Genomic DNA, 7,934 nt, shown 5'->3' on the forward strand with positions numbered 1-7,934 from the left:
ATCCTTCCAAGGTCAAAGCCATCGAAAATTGGGAGGCGCCAAAAACCCCAACTGAGGTGAGGCAATTCCTAGGACTAGCTGGCTACTATCGACGTTTCATTGAGAACTTCTCCAAGATAGCTTTACCTCTGACTGCGCTAACCCAGAAAGATAAGAAGTTTGATTGGGGCGAAAACCAGGAAGCAGCGTTTCAAATGTTAAAGCAAAAGTTATGTAGTGCGCCAATTTTGTCTCTGCCCGAGGGGACGGATGATATCGTCGTCTACTGCGACGCTTCACATCAAGGACTCGGATGTGTCCTTATGCAGAGAAACAAAGTCATAGCGTACGCCTCTCGTCAGCTCAAGGTCAATGAAAGGAACTATACCACGCACGATCTGGAACTTGGAGCAGTTGTTTTCGCGCTAAAGATTTGGCGCCATTATCTTTATGGTACTAAGTGTTTGATTTTTACGGATCACAAGAGCCTCCAACACATATTTGATCAGAAGGATTTAAACATGAGGCAACGAAGATGGGTTGAGTTATTGAATGATTATGATTGTGAAATAAAGTATCATCCTGGAAAGGCGAATGTGGTAGCAGACGCTCTAAGTAGGAAAGAGCGCGCAAGGACGCTACGAGTTAAGGCTCTAAGATTGACCATTCGCGCAGACCTCACTACCCGCATCCGAGAAGCCCAACAAGAAGCCTTGAAACCAGAGTTTGTCAAGAACGAATCCCTTGGGGGTATGGTTAAGGATTTGGAGCGCAAAGAGAACGACACTCGATATTTTGCTAACCGCATATGGGTCCCCCTCAAGGGAGGATTGCGCGAGCAAGTGTTAAACGAAGCTCACAAAACGCGGTATTCTGTACATCCTGGCGCAGACAAGATGTACCAAGATGTTAAAGCGCTATATTGGTGGCCCAACCTTAAGGGCAACATCGCGACGTATGTCAGTAAGTGCCTGACGTGTTCGAAGGTGAAGGCTGAATACCAGAAACCGTCGGGGTTGCTTCAACAGCCAGAAATTCCCATGTGGAAGTGGGAACAAATCTCTATGGAGTTCATTACCAAACTGCCAAGGACACCTGGGGGTTACAACACGATTTGGGTTATAGTTGACCGGCTAACTAAGTCAGCACACTTCCTGCCGATCAAGGAAACCGATAAGATGGAGAAGTTAGCCCGATTGTATATTCGAGAAGTAGTTTCAAAACATGGAGTCCAGGTGTCCATCATTTCTGATAGAGATAGTCGGTTCACCTCAAGATTTTGGAGATCGTTACAAGGGGCTTTAGGTACTCGTCTTGACATGAGTACGGCTTATCATCCCCAAACGGATGGACAAAGCGAGCGAACAATTCAGACATTAGAAGATACGTTGCGCGCGTGCGCAATCGATTTCGGAGGTAGCTGGGATACTCATCTCCCATTGGTTGAATTTTCATACAATAACAGTTATCACACAAGCCTCAAGGCTGCGCCGTTTGAAGCCTTATATGGGCGCAAGTGTAGATCCCCACTGTGCTGGGCTGAAGTGGGTGACAAACAAATGACTGGTCCAGAATTGATCCAAGAAACGACGGATAAGATTTTTCAGATACGGGATCGCCTTAAGGCAGCGCGCGACAGACAGAAAAGCTATGCTGATGCGAGAAGAAAACCATTGGAATTTCAAGTAGGGGATAAAGTGCTTTTGAAAGTCTCTCCATGGAAAGGAGTCCCCCGTTTCGGCAAGCGACGAAAATTAAATCCGCGCTATATTGGACCATTTGAGATTCTGGAAATGATCGGTCCGGTTGCTTATAAACTCCGTTTACCCGCCGAACTTAGTGGAGTTCATGATACGTTCCATGTGTCCAACTTCAAGAAGTGCTTATCCGACGAAACGTTAATTTTACCGTTGGACGAGATTCACATCGACAAACGACTACACTTCGTAGAAGAACCTATAGCAGTAACCGATTGGAAAGAACAAAAGTTGCGAAGAAGTCGAATCAAGTTAGTAAAGGTTCAATGGAACTCGAGGCGTGGGCCTGAATTCACTTGGGAAAGAGAAGACCAAATGCGCAAGAAATACCCACACCTCTTTCAAAGCATGGCTTCTGCCAGCAACGTCTCCTAAATTTCGGGACGAAATTCTTCTAACAGGGGGAGAATGTGACACCCGGTAATTTCCCAATCCCATAAACCAAGTAATCAACCTAATTATTAGGTAATTATGTTGTATGCACCCTGCGCGAGCGCGCCATGTTAGAACCAGCGCGTGCATATGTTGTATGCACCCTGCGCGAGCGCGCCATGTTAGAACCAGCGCGTGCCTATGTTGTATGCACCCTGCGCGAGCGCGCCATGTTAGAATCAGCGCATGCATATGTTATATGCACCCTGCGCGAGCGCGCCATGTTAGAATCAGCGCGGGCATATGTTATATGCGCCATGCGCGAATGTTTTGGCTTTATGTTTTCATAACTTTATTTCATAGTGTCTAATGGGTTGACCACCCCGCTTGATGCTAAGGCGGGTGCATCCCAAATTATTTATGCGTGTGCGGAAAGGGAACTAACCTCCCCGCATGGCGGGAACATTGAGAGCTAGTTTGTCTGAAGCTCCAGGATGGAATTGACTTCAACATAACTGATCACTATGTTGAAATACCAAGGCCTCATGGAGAATCTACAAATGAAACTCAACGTCCCTGACTGCGAGAAGGTTACACACCTACCCGCAGCAAAGAAATAGCCTACACGCAGAAGGCTATACGCGCAAGGCTGCACGCACAAAACACTTAGTCTATTTCTCAAATGTATGGGGATTTCCCCCGCCCAGAAGGAACCAGTTACGTGTTTCAGAGATTTTTACCTTTTGACTGTACACTGACAACAGTACCTGGAAAAGTATACTGTAACACGAAATGTCAGCTGTCAGCCATACCTACTCCCACCAACCACAGTCCTGCATGTCCTGTCAAAATCAATCAGAATCTTTCTAACCACTCCCTAGGACCAATCACCTCCATTCTTTTAAATTTATAATAATAATTTCCATACTTTATCATCATTACACCTAGATATGAAAGGATTTCAACCCCCTAAAGCAAGGGATTGTGTTCCCTTGAGTTTGCCTATAAATATGTAACCTAAATTATCACCCAAACACACTACAAATTCTTAAAACTGCAAATCAGCATCCGTTTCATTTCCGTTCCTGTACTAGGTAAGCCGAGATTATAACCTTGAGATCTACTTTCCAACCCTTATATTCTCCGATTTCTTGATCATAATATATGTATTTCTTGTTATTTAATTATATTCTAGACTTTCAATTTCGAGCCTAACACCAAGAAACCCGAATCTCGATTAGTCTCTTAACAAGAACCACAGGTGAGTCTCACAGCCCCTATTTTCACTATTTTCACTGTTTTAAACTGTTTTCGGGGCGATGGACACGTACCTAAATTATGTTTTATCATGGTACTCTTACAAGTAATGCAAGCGATTATGTGTTTAAATTATGTTTCTTTATGGAATATTTTTCGAGCAATGCAAACGGTTATCTATGGTTTTCGATGTGAGTGCGATACGAGTAAGTGATCACTTTACCATTGGAACTCTAAGGATAGGGACTGCTGGTTTGATCAACCCACTCGTAGGGGTCGCACCTCTTTGCATGGACGAGTGCCTAGTATGGTCATGGGGCAGTACTATGGGATTGAGCCCGCTCGTAGGGGTCGCACCTCTTTGCATGGACGAGCGCCTTGTTTTTTTCCGGCACAACGTCCGCGCGTAACCCGCGGGACGGTATTATTAATTCGCTCGTAGTGGCAGCGCCACTTTGCATAGACGAGCACGTTTTTCAGAGATGTCCGCGCGTAACCCGCGGGACGGTATTACTTTATTTTGCTCGTAGTGGCAGCGCCACTTTGCATAGACGAGCACGTTTTCCAGAAATGTTCGCGCGTAACCCGCGGAACGGTTTTATCAGGAATATGTTATCAGAACTATGTTTCAATACGAATTCATAAAGCATGTGTTTTATGATGTTATCAGAAATATGTTTTAGTATGGTTTTATCAAGATTATGATGCAATACGATTTATCAAGTTACTAAAACTTGTGAACTCACTCAGTTTATACTGATTCAAATGTTTTTACGTGTCTTTCAGGAGACAACTAGGTAGCGCATGGAGTCACACATAGAGCACCTCACGCAGAACATCTAAAATTAGCTTTTTGGAAGATTTTGGTTCTATCCCTTCGACGCGCGCGGTTGTTCCCGCCACGTAAGGGGATATGGCGCGGAAATCTTCAATGATTTTCATACTTGGATGTTTTTATGTAATTCTAAACAATGTAATGTATTTTGTACTAGACATTTCATGCGCAATGGAAATTTTATTTTTCTTAAATGTTTGCAATGACCCGTGCTTGACTATCAATCCCCACTCGCGTGCGCCAGGCTGTTTCCGCCGTTTAGGGCCGGGTGTGACACAATTGGGTTTTGATTTGTTAAACACTTTACCCGAGATCTGAACCCGAATGATTTCTTCCAACCAATCTTAGTTTAAAACCTATCCAACAATTCATTATCTCAAATCTAATCGAATAACTCATCTAATTTTTGGGTTTTAATCTCGATTCAATCAACTGGTGAGAATTGGGGGTTATTCTTTACCTATAGAGATGAAATTGAACAATAGATTTGTTAAAGTAACATACCTTTGGTTGGAAATCGAAGAATTGATGCAAAGATTTGTGAAATTGGTGAAAGGTCGGCGGTTTTCGGTGTTAGAACGAAGTGGTTTTAGGGTTAATTGTTTGGAAAATGTTATTTTATTAGAAAAATACGTAACTGTACAGGACACAAAAGCACGGCCCCGTGCTTTTTGAAGCACGGCCCCGTGCTTCATGTAGCAGTCAGTTTCTTTTTGTTTTGCTGTTTATTTGTCGGGTTGGTTCGTTTTTAACTAATTTTCTTTGAGGGTTAGAATTAAGATAGTAATTAAAAGTCCTAATTTTCATTAAAACATAAAACATAGTTAAACATAGTAGAAAGAAAAGTACAACAGCAATCCCGAATCACAAAACATAACACTAGCAAGAGTAACTTCTTAACAAGACAAACATGGAACTTCAACTACCACCATTCCCGAACAGGTCTTGAATTTGTGGTGTGGCTTGTTTATCTTCCAAGAGCTCAGAAAGCTTTTTATAGAGCTTTGCGATCTCCCGGTTAAGATAGTTAAGCTTGAAAGCCACATCCTTATTGTGGCTATCCACAACATGGAAATTCTCAAACCGCAGTAGTTCGACTTTGTTGATCAGCTCGATTAGGCGAGCCTCAGTTTGGATGTTACTTTCGACATGGTCTCTCACAATGCATTGTCGCCTCATGATTTCTTCCTCAAGGTTTGAGGAAGAATCACATTGCTTGCCTTTCTTCATTGGCCTCGATTCAACTTTCTTACTTTCCATTTCAGTAAACTTGTGTTTGGTGTGAATGGAATTGTGAGTTTTTGCATGCATTATATAGAGACTGGAAAGTTGAGTACGGCCCCGTGCTGCTAGAGGAACAAATGTTTCTGATTCAGAGAATTGTACGGAGTCAGCGCGTATCATGTTGTAGATTCTAAGGTGACCATGGCCCCGTGATTCAAGAAGCACGGCCCCATGCTTTTTGTCACTGAAAGTTTCTTTGATTTTTCAGCCAAACGTGAGAGCCGGAACTTTTAGAATGATGTTTAGCATGTTATTTCAAGAGTTTGATCATCCTAAAAATTACTTTTCATTAAAATTAAAAGTCCTAAAACAAATATGGGATAAGCTCGGTTTTCCTAGAAACATAAAAATGCTCGGGTTAAGCCCGAAGATCCTAGCACGATGTGCCTAGTGCACTTGCTTACACATGAAAACCGAAAATTAAGGTTCCTAGATCTCTCCGAAGGGTTGTCCTCCGCCAATGGTCTGGGTGGTGGAAAGTACGTGAAACCGAGAACTTGAAACTGGAGTTGTTCGTTAATGTCTCGAAGTTCCATTTTCATGTTCTCCACCGATTCGGTGAGTTGAACGAGACGCATTTCTGCGAGGAGATTCATCTCGGTGAGCTCTTTGACGAGTTCTTGAAGTTTCAAAAGAAGCTCGGTTTTGGATACGTGTCGGGTTTCGTTCTCGGTTGTCGAGGAACGGGATCGGTTCACTCATATCAGTAGGCATGATAGTGTTTTTGGTTTGGGTTGGTGCAAGGAATGCATTGGCAAAGGGTGCCTCTTATAACCAACCAGAAGTCGGGCACGGTCCCGTGCTTTTAGATGTTGGCCCCCGTGTTTTTGGTCTGACAATTTTGTTACAAACCAGTCTGACTGAGATTTTTGCAGCGAAGATTCTGGCCCGCACTTTGTGGCACGGGTCCGTGCTTTTAAAAGCACACCCACGTGTTTTTAGTATAATAATTTTTTATTATTTTTTTTAGTTTAAATATTACAAGGCCTAGTTTAAGAAGGTCTTAGCCAGACCTTGTTTCTGGTATGTTTATTTAGTTTTTTGGAGGATTATTACCTCCGAAACATCTTCATATGGTCCATCGATGTATGGTTTTAATCGATGTCCATTAACTTTGAACTTATGGCCATCAGAATTTGAAATCTCGACTGTCCTATAGTCAAAAACTGATTCAACTACGTAAGGGCCTTTCCAACGAGATTTCTGTTTTCCTGGGAAAAGTCGTAAACGTATGTAATAATAGTACACGATCACCAACTTGAAATTTCTTGTTTCCTTTTAAATGGGCGTCGTGTAAACGTTTAGTCTTTTCTTTGTAAGACCAAGAGTTTTCATAGGCTAATGTTCGTAGCTCTTCGAGCTCGTGAATTTGATCTTCTCGGTTTTTGCCGGTTGAATTTAGATCAAAGTTCACTGCTCTTAGAGCCCAGTAGGCTTTATGCTGAAGTTCGACGGGTATATGAAATGCTTTTCCATGAATGAGTTTGAAAGGTGTTGTTCCTATGGGCGTTTTGTAGGCTTTCCTAAGGGCCCACAAAGTGTCATCTAACTTTTCTGCTCAATTTTGCGATTCATTCCTATAGTTCTTTCGAGAATCCTTTATATTCCCCGATTTGAAACTTCTACTTGCCCGCTGGTCTGAGGGTGATATGGTGTTGCCAAACGGTGGTGAACTCCATATCATGCTAAGACTTTATTCATCAAGGCATTGCAGAGTGAGTACCTCTGTCGCTGATTTGGGCTTTTGGAATACCAAATCGTGAAAATAACTTTTTTAGAAATCGTACAACTACTCTAGCATAGTTACTGGGTAGAGCTTGTGCTTCTACCCATTTGGACACGTAGTCGACTACTACAAGGATCTATTTGTTCCGAAAGAGTTAGGAAATGGGCCCATGAAATCTATTCCCCATACAACAAAGACATCTCAAATTTGAAAGCCTTTTTGAGCCATCTTAATTTTTGCTGAGATATTTCTGGCTCTTTGACAGGCATCACATGCTTGGATCAAAGCATGTGTGTCTTTATATATAGTGGGCAAGAAGAATCCTGCATCAAACACTTTTTTGACCGTAGTGGCGGTACTGTGGTGTCCACCAGTTGGTCCTTCATGGCAGTGTTTGAAGATATCCAAGGCTTCATTTCTTGATACACACCTACGGACAACCTGATCAGCACCTATCCTAAACATGTATGGATCTTCCCAGAAATAGAACTTAAGGTCAGAAAAGAATTTCTTTCGTTGCTGATGAGTTTGCCCTTTTCTTAAGATTCTACAAGCTAAATAGTTTGCGAAATCGGCAAACCAAGGACTTTCATCTTCCTCTTGAATGACTGCTTGGATGTGCATGAGAACTTCATGTGAAAAATTATCATTGATAATTTCCTCATGATGTTTGCATTCTAAGCAAGAGAGATGGTATGCGGCTACATTTTCTGCTCCTTTCTTA

The sequence above is a fragment of the Bidens hawaiensis genome, unplaced genomic scaffold (genome assembly GCF_021521415.1).
Source record: "Bidens hawaiensis isolate Kalapana, Puna unplaced genomic scaffold, B.hawaiensis_p1.1 tig00039536_1, whole genome shotgun sequence".
NCBI lineage: Eukaryota > Viridiplantae > Streptophyta > Magnoliopsida > Asterales > Asteraceae > Bidens > Bidens hawaiensis.